This window comes from Colius striatus, chromosome Z (genome assembly GCF_028858725.1).
Source record: "Colius striatus isolate bColStr4 chromosome Z, bColStr4.1.hap1, whole genome shotgun sequence".
Taxonomy (NCBI): domain Eukaryota; kingdom Metazoa; phylum Chordata; class Aves; order Coliiformes; family Coliidae; genus Colius; species Colius striatus.
Window position 1 is genome coordinate 87409216 of NC_084790.1, and position 14900 is coordinate 87424115.

General features: G+C 47.5%; 1 protein-coding gene across 15 annotated transcripts in view; it reads right to left on the reverse strand.

Moving 5' to 3' along the window:
* TCF4 (transcription factor 4) overlaps nucleotides 1-14900 on the reverse strand; it is a 244056-nt gene that overhangs the window by 55754 nt on the left and 173402 nt on the right. The gene's annotated exons all lie outside the window — the stretch shown is intronic.

Genomic DNA, 14900 nt, shown 5'->3' on the forward strand with positions numbered 1-14900 from the left:
ATGCTGGGGAGGGGAGAGGCTATTAGTGAACTCGATTCATATCAAGAGTATCAGGACTGTGTGAACCTGCAGGCTTTTAAAGGCGAGCATGGGAAATTCGGCAGGCTGACACACAGATTTGGGCTCGGACGGGTCTGACTCAAACTCAAACTCTGTCACGCAAAGACGGGCGGGTTCAAATCGGAAAGGAAAAAAAACCCCCATGAACTGCTGAGAAGCTCCACCAGTTCACAGCCCGAGCTGCACACAGCTGTATTTGAGAAGTTTAGTTTGCTAGTGTTTAAAAAGCACTTTGAATGAAGGGTACTCTCGGGGTCTGATTTTCAAACACGCTCCGAGTTGTGTTTTCCCCATTACCATGACTGCATGTAAATGAAGCACTTGTGCCCACGACTCTGCCGCGCCGCTGCTCCATAATCCTTTGTACACAGCCGGGCTATGCAATCACCGTAATTGTGCACACAAATTAGGCACACAAAACAGCCCAGGCACAGCCTGGAGAATCGAGCCTTACAAGCGTGAATAGTGTCACATACTCAAACACACCAAAATCGGGGGGAGGCGACTCAAAGCAAAGGGCTCCAGTTGACTCGGACAGCCCCAGGCAGCCTGAGAGCATAAGGATGGAGCCAGTCAGGATACGGATAGGAAACTCTACCCAACCACTGAAAAACCTAAAAAAGGACCCAGCAACACAAAACCCAGCCCCCTCACCCCAGTTTCCTTTCAGAGCTTGGTTGATAAATCACATTAATAAGGTATTACAAAAATACGACAATCGTAGCTCACATAACCGCATTCAAAGTCAAGCTAGTGAAAATCTCAGCCCCCTCCTTCTGTGTGAGAAAGAGAACTCTGCTGATCAAAAACTCAACCTCGTTTTAAAGCCTGCTTTACCCACCATCAGCCCTGACAGCTTCTCATAAAGCTTTTTAGCGATGACTGTGCATTTTCTTCTTTACCTTTGGTTCAAAAGCTTGTTGCTGAAACGATTGAGCTCTTAGGCAAGCAATAAAAACGTAACCCAAATCTGAACTGTGCCCTCCTTCAGCCCAGCATCCGCTTACCAGAAACCTTCTAAAATTTAATTCTTAAAATAACCCTTCGGGCAAAATTCACCAGCGATGCATGAAGCCTTTTCTTAAGTTACCGCTGTTCAACAGAAACAGAAGTTAAAAGTTGCACTTCTCTAATTAAATCTAAGGGCCTGTACTGGTTTTAAACCACGTTTCTCCTTCTGCCAATTTTGTTTCCTTGTTTGCCTGCTTGTCAACTACGGAGTCCCTGAACACCCTGCGAACAACTGCTGCCCAATTATGAAACAAGATATATTTCATGTAACAATGGAATTATCCACTGGAGAGAAAATAACAGATCACGACGAGAAATGGGACGAGGAGGGGCCACCGAATCCTGATTAATTAATGCGACTTTATTCTTATTTTTTTAATAAAAATGCACTTTTCAGGGTGTAGCACTGTTTTCATTTAACACTGCTTTGAATTGCCGCCTACAGAAGTTAGGAAAAAAAAGGAAAAAGAAAGAAACCACAGCTATACAAGCCTGCTGACTTCTTATAAAAGAACCAGTTTTAAACTTGTTTACACTACTGATTCCAAATGAATTCAAGATGGTGGCTAGTTAAAGAAAGGGAGACCATGCCAAGGATTTTGATCAAAGAACTTCAATTCAACAATGTTCGGTTTTAATTGACCACTAATTAAGCTACATTAGTCAAAGAAAAGTCTATATCACTTCTGGGTAATGAAGAAAAGAATTCATTTAACCCTGTCCTGGCCTTCCTTCAGCCAGCTTACAGAAAAGCAGCTTCTCGAGTATCAGCCTTGGAAGCTTTTCCAATATTAATATGCCAAAGCATTTTTTTAAAGAGAAAAGAAGTGTTGGAGGAGGGTGAGCTTGCCCAGTGCACATTCCTCCCTGTGCTGGGTGAGGCTGTCTCCCAGGCAGAGGCATTTTCCTGCCCAAAGGAATAAGTGACCGAGGGGCAGAGAACGCAGAGAACTCTGGGCTGACTTGGTGCTGTGTGCCAGGGAGAGCTGCACCAGCACAGGCCACACCAACAGACACTGACGTCTGTGTGTGTGTATTTATACACACACCTATGTACCTAACTTTCACAAATCAGAAGTAACTCTATAAAAAGGTGCCCCCTGAGCACCCTGAGAGTGGCCCGAGCAGCTCCACTGACCTGCAGGGTCCTGCCTCGCCGTGACAAAGCCGCTGATTCACGTGTGACTCTGCTCATGGGTGCCAAAGGAAACCTACGCCTAACGGAAAGTCAGCGGCAAATTCAGGCCCTGAAACGCACTAGGGAATGAAATACCGCTTTTCAGTTCAGCGTTTATGACTTGTAAAAGTCTGCAGGATCAGATAAATTAGGCGAATCGATGAGTAGCCAACATGAGCTCGCTTAGAGCAGGAAGGTTAGGCAGCGAAAGCCTGAGAGATGGCACAGGGACAGGCAAATGGCTTCTGAGAAATGCTGAAAGTCCCCAACATTCCTGTTTCTGAGGGAGGGAAGTTTGCATGATGCAGTAAACAGCACCATGGCTTTGCAGCTCTGTGGTGTCGCAGCACTCTTTGATGAGGGCTACACTTGTGGCTTTAACTTGCATTATATGTTATCCTAATAATTTTTGGCAAGAAACTACTGCATTTCATAGAATAGGATTTAATGAGTACCATACCTTTTTTTAACATTCTGCCAAATGCTCATTAAAATGCACTTGTTTTTTTGCAATGCAATAGCTAGCTATATGAAACCAAAATATTAATGCAAATTGGCATTTCTAAGTTTAAAGCGGTATTTGCATAACAGGAACCAAACGTGGTGCAAGCTGAAAGAGAGCACACAACACAAATGCCTCTTAACACCATAATTACTGCAAGGGAGAAAAAAAGAAAAAGATGGTTTGTGCACACCATCACGAGCTCCAGGATAAAGCATCTGCCAGTTTGCGACACCGTTATCTCCCAGTGCCCAGTCTCACCGAGAAAAAGAGTGTCTGAAAAGACTCTGCACTCACTGGAGCTGATACACAAGATAGGTATAAACCACAATTTAAAAAAAAAGCAAACCCAAACAAACAAAACAAATGCATTTATGCAAATATGAGTATCCTAACAAAAAAATTACAAGAGGCGTTTGAATACATGGCTGCCAGTAGCACTGAAAGATTAGCTTGTTAGTCGAGGGCCACAGGCCAAGCCAAAGGTATTCCTCTTCTAATAAAGCAGTCATTAGCTGTCGTAATCACTATCTCAAAGTAAATACGGTTATGAACCAGACTTTGTCCTCTGACACAGCAATATTTCAAAAAATGTGTCTCTGCCACAAGTGGAAAGGAGCTACTCAGAAAACCAATTACTCCCTGCCTATTAGCAAATGGGCGTCATCAGACCGAGGGACATCTCTGTTGTGGCATCAGCACTGGAATAAATCTTTACAGCTTCCCCTGGGGTGTACACTGCTTTGCTCAGACACAAAGAAGAGTGGGCAATGCCAGGGACCTGCAGTTGTTGCAGGAGTACAACTGTTAGGCCCGATTTTAAAACCGAGGCTGAAAAACGCGATGGGGCTGCTTCCTCAGGGCTATCAGACAGAATTAAAGTAACTCCAGAATTCCTCCTGTGGATCACCTGTAAAAATAAGCAGTAGAACGCCTCATACATTCAGGAGAAGAAAAAAGAGATGCCTACCACTCCAGAGCAGGGCTCAAAAGCCCTCTGTGCCCTGTGACTGCGATTTGCTGGCATCAGGTAGAGCTGACTTGGGATCGTGCCCCGGGAGCGGAGGCACAGGCCACAGGGCTGAGCCTGGGGAGTCTGTGCCTGCTCACACGAGTTGAAGAGCTAAATCCCCACTGATGCACTCAGAAGCACCGCTTGCCACAGCACAAGAAGCCCCTGTGATGCCGGCTGACATTTGCCTCTCCCTCTGGAGGGCTCTTGCAAATGGCACAAGGGCTGCGGCCCATCACCAGTGGTCCCCAAAGGGTTAATGGAACTGGAAGGGAACCAAATCCTCAAACCTTCCCACCCTTCTGAAGGAAGCACTGAAGGTAGAAATTGTCAAAACTTCCAACCTGAAAGCACTCCCACCTGTGCACTGGCAACTGCAAACGCACAACGAAAGGCCCTAATTTACAGTTCCTTTCTCTTGGGTTTTTTTTGTAGCAAGCAAGAGTCCTGGGATCTCCTCCAGCTGGGAGTTTTCATATGCACAGAGTTAAGCACATGAATATTTCCACTGAAGCCACTGCATGGGTGTATGTGCTTACTGGAATCTGGTCTGCATCTGACTGGAGATTATCCCCCCGCAACCAACAAGAATCTGAAATCAAAATCCCCCTTTTCTGCAGATGACAGCTGGATGTAAACCCCCAGTACCTTACAGAATTGCACTGGGTGACCAGGACAGAAGGCCAGACATCAGAGATGGATATCAAGATGTCCTGAACAGCTCAAGTCCACAGACACATATTTTAACACATATTAAAGGCAATCCAGAAACGTGGATGACCCAGCCAGCAGCCCAACTGCCACCATCGACTCTTCTGTATGACATTTTCTTGAACTTCCCCAAAGTATTTTTCATTAGGAAGTGGTTGAAAGTGCTTGTAAAATGCTTTTAAATACAACATGTAAAGGCTGTGTTTATCATGCTGGACCCAAGGTTGGGGCTTGCGTGGACCATGAACCTGCACCCCTGCCAGCCCCCAACAGGCCGCTCCCCTGGGTGAAGGGTTCTGTCCCATAAACCTGAAAATGCTGTGATTTCCTCTCAGATCAAATACAGAGCTACAGGACACGAAAGGATGGTTTAACGTGGCGTGATTTTATTCACTGGATCTTCCTGCCCTTTTTTTTCTTCCCCCCCCTCCCCTTAGCACAGTAAAAGTTGTTATGAAAAATAGCTGAGGCTATAAATAAGACACTGAAAGCAAATTACCATCCTATGAGTTAATAGCATACCAAATTAAAGACCTCAGTCTAGATCTTTTGAAGATCTACAACTGCAACCTCAAAATTGCGGCAGATCTCTGCATGCAATCCGAGCAGCAGAACTTATTTCGCATTCCGACTTCCACAGATCTGCGTGTGTGGCTCAGGCAGTGAGGGGGATTATCAGAAACAGGCTTCTGCCAGAAGTGATCAGTACAGAGCTGTCTATACATGTGTAATTTTATTTTCCCCTACAAGGTGCCCTCTCTTGGCTTTGGCAGAATCAACAGCCCTTCTTCATGAGACAGATGTGTGCTGGCACGGCGCTCGCAGATTCGTTAACCAGGGGAGACAGTGCTCCCCGGGAATGAGGAGGGGGGAGATATTTATTTCCTCTCGATGCTGAAGCAGACGATTATCCTACAGTTCCTAACACCGTGCTGAATATGAATTCTCCACAGCCACAGAGATGCTCAACAGTGGACAGACACCTCCACTGCCTTTCGGATCAGAAGGGACTCCTTCCCTCACACGTGTGGCTAGGGTGAGGAAGAGCAGGATGGGGAGAAAAACAGGAGGGGGGGAAAAAAAAACCCCAACCAAATCATCCCAAGGGATGGCAGCTACCAGACACTGCGACCTGGGCCTGCACTGGGATCAGCCACCTTGCATCCAAACTCTGCCTGAAGCAGATTAGCACAGGAGCACTGTATTCTAACGAACCACTGAAAGTAACACGTTTTTAACTTCTGAAATGGTGAACAGTTTGAAAAATACTAACTTAGGAAGTCAAACAAAGAAACAGCCACACCAGTTGTTGTTGTTTTCCTGATAAAAATAGCAACCAGCAAGTTTTATCCTGGAGATATGTTTTTATTTATGAGTTAGCAGTCGCAAACAGGGGCGGGGGTTTGGGGGGAGCAAAAGTGGTACTGTATTTGGTGACTACGCTTGCCCAGGAGCACCCAGCCAGTCAGCAGCTCTCCAGAAACCTCCCCACACCCTGTGCCAGGGCTCCCGGGACCGCGCGTGGGCTCCTGACCATCCCTGTCCTGTCAAGCAACGGTTGCCTCTCATTATGTGGCGGCTGGGAAGCGGGATGTCCATCCCAAAGCACTGCCTATCAGCTTACACTACCTTATTTAAGTTTCCAGTGCTGCCCCGTCTCTTTTTCAGGTGTTAAGAGGAAAATCAGTGCTGCATCCCAGCAGCTGCCGTCGCTCAGGAGTCTCACAGCTGTCCCCGTTCCCAAAGCACAGGCAGGGATGTGCTGCAGCAGTCGGGAACATGGCTGATCTGCTCTTATCCCCCCGCTTTCACCAGCCAAACCTCCGGCAGGGTTGGCACCGGGAGCACACGGGCACCTCCTAACAGGCTCCGGTGCTGAACCGCACCGTGACGACTGCTGCTGCGAGGGATTTACCCTCTGCAATAGGCACGGGCAAGGTTTAAAGGGCAAGAAACATACTTGGCTGTCTGGTTACATCCGCCCTCCTTCCCTTCTGCCACAGCTGAGGAGTATTTTTTTTTGTTCTGGAAATAGCACTGATTCTGAAAGAAACCCCGAGCCCAACAGCCACAGCACGACAGAGGACGTATTTATGCAAGCGTTTCGCTGGGAAGCCGGGGGGGGGGGGGAGATGTAAGGCAGATGCAATACTTATCAGGTGCTCAGAAAACGCAGGAATTCAAATCCTTCTGTAACTCAAAATCTGTAATTGTCTAAGCACCTTAAACAACCACCACTTAAAAGACATTGATAGCTTAATCATTTCTTCTTCAGCTCTCACATTCTACCTGTTTTACGCGGGGGCAGAGCAGCGCTTAAGAGCAGCTGAAGTGGAATATTTCGTTACTCCCATTCCCAACAATCAAACGGAAGGCGGTAAGGAGCCGAGTGCAATAACAAATATTCAGCTAAAACACAGAAAGGAAAATTAGGTAAGCCCTGGGAGGTGGGCAGCCCCACTGCTGGCGAGGGGCTCCTGGGCCAGCACAGGAGCGTCTCCTTACCCGGCAGGATGTCCTGGCACCCGTGTGCTGCCTGTTTCAGAAAGGAAGCACTTGAGAGCAATTGTGTTAAAGCACTTTCAGCCTCACCTAGCTGGGATTCTCACCTAGATTAATGCTCTCTGCTGATCGTAAGATAAATCCTGTGAAAAACACGGGCTCTCGTTGTGTGTAACAGGCAAACACACACAAAAACACCTCTATCTGCCTTGTTTTTGCTTGCAGGGACCCCATGCAGCAGGTACCAGAGTACTGAGGGTACCACCTCTCTATTTGCATTTTTGCTTTCCTAAGCCCTTCAAGATTTCTGAAAGCCTTGTTAATCACTTGACTGCAAGAATGAGCTACTGCAGAAGGCAAACCTGCACTTTAAACACACTTGTGGTCCCTTCCACGGCTCACAAAGGGACCCGAGGAAGCAGCCCTCGCGCTGCTCCCCAGCTAACCCGCCGGCGAGGACAGGTGCAGGAATAATCATCACTGCTGGGCAATCAACTTTTCCCTCCGCTTTGTCAGTTTACCTTCATAATGCCATTAGGAATGTAAACATTTCTGCAATTTATATTTAAAAGTCAATAAAATAATGGGGTGCAGAACTTATCCTTTTTAATTTTTTAAGTAATACATTTGATTATTTTAATCACGTCAGTACTTAACTGAATGGGTTTAAATATGCATGTTCCATCAATTTGGTTTGTTTTATTCATTAGAGAGCCACTGAGTAATTCAGCATTATTCCTTTTTTTTTTTCCTTTTATTAAAAAAAAAAGAAAAAGGGGGTGTCACTAAATACACCGCACGAGACCTTTTCCACGAGGTCGTCCTTGAGGGACGAGTTATTTGCACGCCGCCTCTCCCGGGAGGTACGACGGCTGCTATCACGGATTTCAGGGGAAAAACAACACGAAACAAAACAACTCCAACATACAGGCTAATAACACAATTTAATAACGACAGTTCACCAGACGCTGGATCAACTCTTTTAGCTGGGATTCTGAAAGGCTGCTTCATGAGCAAAGAGCTATTTTTAAAGCAGGAAGGTTTGCTTTCTCACTGCAGACATCCCCTTTGTCAGGGCTGTGGCTGGTGCACGCCGACTGCTGCGCTGCATTTCTCACCCTCACGTCTGCAGAGGTGAAAAAGCCAAGTCAAACGTTGGCCGGGATTGTTCCCATCCCCTTTTCATTCCCGGGGTGGCCACAATGGCAGCAGCTGCAATACAACCTTCCCCGCGCGGCCCCTCCAATTACCGGCTCCGTGCCCCTGTGCCCAGGACGCCACCGAGCCCTCACCACGGGACAACGGGCTGCGGCTGCCATCGCCCTCGAACCAGGCAGCAGCCAGCTGCGTTCCTCCCTGTCTGGGGGCTGTGAACCCCTCTTCTTCGCTTCAGCTGCTTTTCATTACAGAAAAGAGTCGTATGCGGTTTAAAGAACAATTTGATCTCGAGCACGAGTTCTCACACCAGTCCCACTCCTGTGCAGACACCTAATAAAGCTTTGCAGGTGTATGAAATTTCCTCTACTCAAACTTTAGGGAATGTTTTTTCGTTTGTTTTTTAAGTATTACTGATTTTATAGGCAAAACTGGAGTCCTTATAGGGAAAGAAGTCGAAGCTGGAGTACCAAATAGCACCTGACAAACTGCAGAGTACACTTGTATTTCTATGCAAATTTAAAATGTAGATGGAAGATTTGTGCTCTGCACACTGTGTCTCACGTGGACACCTCTGCTTGGGAAAAAGCTGAGAGCATCCAAGAGCTGAAGCTGTGCCTTAGGAAACCAGACAACCCACAGCACAAAAGGAGAAATCCCCCGAGACCAAAGGTCTGATTCTGTTCCTCCCGTAGCCAACTTCTAACATTAAAAGTCCCTTTGACTTACTGATGACACTGTAATAATACTCTCTCAGGAGAAGCAAAAACACTCACCCAGAACCCAAGAAGAAGGAAAAAAAAACCCCAAACAAATGTGACCCTTTCCCCCTCCCCAAATAAACCCAAAAACTTACAAATCAAGATACATAAATTCAGTAGAGTGGAAAAAAGCAAGACCTGCCCCTAATTTTGGGGGAGAAACACCTTCCGGTGAAATCTATGTGCTTGGGTTTTTGGGTGATACTGACTGGCTACGCCAGAACAAAGGTGGCTGCTAAATATTTGGAGGTATCTGGTGAGGCCTGTGGATGCCATCCTCCCACTGAACACGGAGAAACTGCCAGAAAGTTTTTAATGAGCCTGAGGATTTCCCCACCGTACAAAGGGAGCACAGGAGAGCGAGAGATCGTTTCCGACAGAACGATCTCAGGTCGCTCTGGTGGCAGATCTTTTGACCAGCCACACAATAACCAATACAAACATTTTTGATACGAAAAAAGTGAGTGGACACTAGCCAGTGTTAGGTAAGTACAGCTTCTTGCTGCACACGGGGTTATTTTCAGCATTGTGATTTTTATTACCGAGTGATGGCAATGATGTATTGAAATACAGTTATGTGGCAGCAGTGGATTTGAAAAGCTGGTTTTAAGCTCGCATCTAGTAGCTTGTTTGGAAAACAAAAAATACCTGAAGAGTTAAAAGATGCCCTTGCAGGGCAGCAGGAGGGGAAGGGCTGGACAGCCAGGCAGCAAAGCACAGAAACAAGCACACAAGTTCTCACCAGATCATCTTAAAAAAAACACGCATAAGCAAACCAACGAAAAAACCCAACCCCTCCCCCAAAAAATAAAGAAAAGGCCACCCAAAGGAAAGGCCCTGCTGTGCAGGGACCCCGTGCCTGAGCAGAGCTTCCCTGGTATCCCGCTCTGCCAGCTGCCTGCTGCCTTTCCCGCAAGCTGCAGGCACTGTGCTGCAGCCACCTTCCCACCGCCCCGACAGGCTGCACAACTTCAAAGGCAGGTTAAAAAAAATCCAATAGTACAAGGGGGGAAAAAAAAAAAACCCCGAAAAATTCCACTAGCAACGCAGTATCGTAAAAACCAGACAGAAACTGGCCAACACAGGCTAAAATACTCACTTTTCAAAATAAATTCCCTGTGCAGAATAACCAAATCCCATGTCTCCAAAGTGCCATGGCAATTTTACAGTAAACCAAGTATAATGCAAACCAGATTTATACTGAAACAGGAAACAAACAATTCTTCTGCACAATTTCCTGTAGATCAATTGGAAAGGTATTTAAAGACTGCACCAGCCATCAGATCTTTTGTTAACCCCCCAGCTCTGCCCACAAAAAAGCAGCTCATAATACACACTATTATAAGATGTCAACACCCTAACGTCATTTGCCATGCCTACCATCAATCCATAACCCGAGAAAATAAAAATGCTATTTATAATTTCTTTTTGAGGGGGGGAAAAAAAAAAACCAACCACCCCACCAACCCCAAAACACCACCACCACCGCAACGATTTCCAAACTGGCACAGATGAAGAGGTGAAGTTCACTTCTGATCAGCATATGCAAAGCATATTTAAACCTAAGAACCAACTTAATGTCCCGCAAGAATATTAAGCTTTAATAATTCCTAAAATGTTACAGCAAAACTCGGCTTTTGCAAGCACGAGGCCACTTACATTTCCATCACGTACGATGGCAGGAGAGCCATCAGACCTGCCAAGTGTAAATTTTAACTGAATGGTATGGTGTCCTGGCCCTTGCAACCAGTGCTGGAGTGATTTCTGCAAACTCAAAAGACGCAGACTAATTTTGTTCTAGCGCCCTTCCTCTCCTCCAGAACGCACAACACAAACCCACCGACTGTGTCAAAACGTGTGTGTGTGTGTGTGTGTGTGTGTAGATATAAACTATGTGTATGTACAGTTTTACGTGTATGGTTACCACTCAAAAATACCAGCAGGGAGCCTACAAGGCTGTATTAATTTATGACACAAAGATACAGCCCTTCCATAAACTCCCCAAATACCGGTGAAGTCTTTGAGGCCTTCTGGTTGCTGCTCACGGCGCTGAGGACAGCAGGCGTTTCTGTGCGCACACGTATACACAGGCACATATGGATTTCGAATCACAGAGCCCCAGCTACTCCGTCTGCGGACGCGGTTTGGCGAAGGGGGTTGTAAACGTACCCTTGCTCTGCTACAAAAACCTATCCCTACGCTGAGAAATACTTTAAAGCATCTTGTAACTTTGGCTAATAAATACGTTTTAAGCCCTGATCTGCGTGTCTGCTGCTCCCAGACCAACACGCCGACACTCCTTTAAACAAAGATGGGCCGTAAACATCGCGCCGAATTACTGCCAGTCCAGCCCAGAGGGTGCGAGCGCCGGGGTCCTTCGTTTTGCTTTTGAGATGCCTCCGTCCTCCTGCTCAAAAAGAGAACTTTCCCCACCGAGCCGTCCCCCGAGCCACGCCAGCCTCGTGCCATTCACAACTCCGCACTTGTCATTATTAAGCGTGGTGCATGGAATTATGACACTCCTTGGCCTAGCCTGTTAGCAGGAACGATACCAGGGAGCATTCGTCTTCATCTGGGAACTTTATGGAGTTGAAAAGCTCGATAATAAGAATAGCAGACAGAATGTAAACAGGAAAAACTCATTAGCATTTACTTTTTGTGATCTGATGACTTGACAAATAACTATTTCAAAACAACTAGTTTGAGAGATGGGCTGAGGCTTGTTAGGATAAAGCAGAAAGAGCAATTACAATAATTATAGGTTTCCCTATATGATTTAACACATGCGCGTGGTGGGAGCTGATGATGTGATCTCAAGATACCATTAAAAGAAAATTTTGCCACTTTTGTGTTTCGTCCTCATTTGCAGTAGTTTCCTCTTTATCGTTCCACGCACCTCCGTACCTCGTCTGAGACCAAATGACGCTTTATTAAGACCTCAGCGAGACGCCGTCGGAAATAAGCAATTCTGGGAGAAAAAAAATCAAATTTCAATCCTAATCCTGCATCCACCCCCTTCCAGGTAACGTGCACACGCTAAAATGTCACACGTACTGCGAGGAACAAGCAGCAAGGCTCGGGGGGAAAAAAATGGCCCTTGTTGTTTCACTGCTCCCAACGTATTCCAAGTGTTCATCCAGTCAATCACGGGTAGCAGTGCACACTTCTGGGTCTCTTGCTAAAACACCTTCTTTGTAATATTTTAGGGAATTCAAAACAAAAAAAGGGAATCAAGAGCCCAGCGTTTACTATAATACAGCACCAAGCACGAGCTCATCTATACACTTTATTATTTGAGCCTGGCAGTTTTGCTATTGTTTTAAGATTCCCTAAACCGAAACACCCACTTTTCGTGGGAGACGTGAAGCGAAAGACTTCGTACCAACGAGCATCAGCAAGTAGTTAAAGGCAAAAAAGTGCTCTCCCAGAGAGCGAGCTCTCCTAAAACACCGTGCGAGCGAGGGAAATGGTGGGGGGGAGGGTAAAAAAAACCCCAAACCAAAAAATGAAATAAATGAATTTAAAAGGCAAGTCGCAGGAAATACGTTCTGCAAATCTCGCCTTGATGGCAGCTGAATCTTTTTCCAGCCATTTTGGTGACTCCCGTACCCAACTGCACTCCTCTTCCCACAGCAACTTCAACTGAGAGGGCTTTGGAATGATTTTGCAGTTCTCTGGGTTTTTTTTTTCCCCCCCCTCTCTTCTTTTGTTTATTCCCAGGGAAGACCTGCTTCCGCTGCCTGCTCGCAGTTCAGAGAGTTCAAACTGAATTTAAACAAGTAATTGACTTGTCACTGGGGGGAAAGGAAAAAAAAAAAAAGGGAAGGGAAAAAAAGAAGGAGGAATTCAGAACTCTTGCCTCTGCTGCACAAGGAAACTTGTGCGCGAGGGAGCAGCTCTGCTCCGGCAACTGGGTGAAAGCTGCGCGGTCCCAAGAGCCGCGGGTCCTTTCGAGGAGGCGTTGTGAACAATTAATGCATGGCATCCCCCGATCTCCGCACGATGCCTGGCACCACATCAAGAGCTGCACAATGCGGAACCGGGGCCAGAACAATGCCGGCTCTATAAAACACAAAAATCTGTTTGTCAAGTGGACGTGGGGATACTTTCTCCCCCTTCTCCCGGAGGCTGCGGCGTTGGCCTCGTCGCCCAGCTCCCGCGAGGCCCTGCCTGGCTGCGGCTGTGTGGACGACGTCTCCTCCCCGGGGCCGGGGGCTGGGAGCGGGCAGCGCTTGCCAGGGCACCCTCGCCTCGCTCTTTGTGCTCTCCCGGCACGGGGACAGGCGGAGGCCAGGCTGGCTTGCACCAGCACCTTCCGACACTGCCTCTAAAATACATCCCCTGCCACAGACCATCCTGGTTTTCACAAGTCCAATCTTCCGAAAAACACAAAGAATTGGCGGGGGGAAAAGGCCTGGCAGGGCCGAGCAGGGTTTATTAGCCCAATGATGTCATGTTGTGCAGTTTTATGTCAGTACGACAGGCGGCTGGCACGACAGGACGACGTTACGGTCTCAGCGTCGCCACTGGCACGGAGCGCGGGGCCACTCACCAGGCAGGCCGGGCGCTTTGCTTCCTATGCTTAATCACTTAAAAAAAACACCCCAGAAATCAACAAAACCCAGACAAACAGAATGAGAGGGAAAAACCCCCAACCCCAAAACGAAAGGAAAACCCCAGCTCCCACAGCCACCTCCACACCACTTACCAAACACTCCAGCTCGTGTTCCCCCCACTCCCCTCCCCGGCCTTAAGGAAAACCCAGTGAAGTTGGTGCAAGTGTTGAAAATTGTCTGCCGTAGCCCTGACGCCGTGCAAGCGCCGTGCATGGCTGCTCCCTGCTTACAGGCTGCTGTTGCTGGCGTTTTATTACTTACAGAGGATGAGGAGCAGCGTTTGGGAACTTTTTCCGCTCGCTGGCCCTGCCATGCATGGGAATGCGAGGGAGGCTTTAGCTGTAGCCCTCACAGCTCCGGAATGGGAGTAACTCACTTATTTTTAATCGGGCTTTTTGGTGTATTTTTTAAAAAAGAAAAGCCCTGCAGTAAATATACCAGCGTTATCTCTTTTTTTTCCCCCTTTTTTTATAGTTTTAAACTCCAATTGTTTCCTCCTGCGTGAATCCCTCAGTTCCTACCCACGGACCAAGCGTCCTGCCGCACTTGCAACGCCTTAACTCGCAAAATGCCCAAAACAAAAGGCCAGGCCCACAACTCTTCCACCAGAAGCATGTTTGAAATTAAAAAAAACCCCACCAAACCAGAAAAAAAAAACCACCACCAAACCCCACCACCTCCGTTATTCAAACAGATGTTCATCCATGCGAGTGGCTCTCGCTACGAAACAATTCGAGCCGGGTGCATGACCGACGCACGCTTGCTCCGTGGCGCACATGCCTACACATCCAGCACGGGGAAAGGAGAATTTACTTTGCTCCATCAGCGTTGGGCCTGGGATAAAACCCCAACCCCGTTCCCCTTTGGCCTGTGTGAGAGCTGGGAAAGTTGTCAGAGCCCAGGCCGGTGGGGTCTGTGTAACCCGCTCCCCCCCACGCTGCCCTGCCCTCCCTTCACACCAGCTCCGAATTTTATTCTCCTCTGCCTTCAGCAACAGTTCCCTTCCCTCCCCCCCTTTCCACACCCCCCCCCCCAAATATTTTAAAATCTACTGAAATACTTTTCCTTCTCAATACCCAGCCAGAGAGGAAAAAAAAAACCACACAAACCAAACCTCCAGATGGCAAGTATAAACCTTCTGCTGGGGTTATGCACAAAATACCAGACACTTCTTTTTTTTCTTCCCCCCTTCTCTTAAATAAAGCTTTTCTGTTGGAAGCGGGGAGGGGGTGTGTGGGGGGGAGAAGAATAAACAAGGACGCAAGTCAGTCAGTGGCAGGCGAGTCCCCACAAAGCGGACGGGAACGGGGCTTTCTCCTCGCTTCCCGTTACCCGACGGCTGCCGTGGGAGCGGGGCTGCAGCCCCGCACCGTGCCCGCACCCGCGGAGGCTC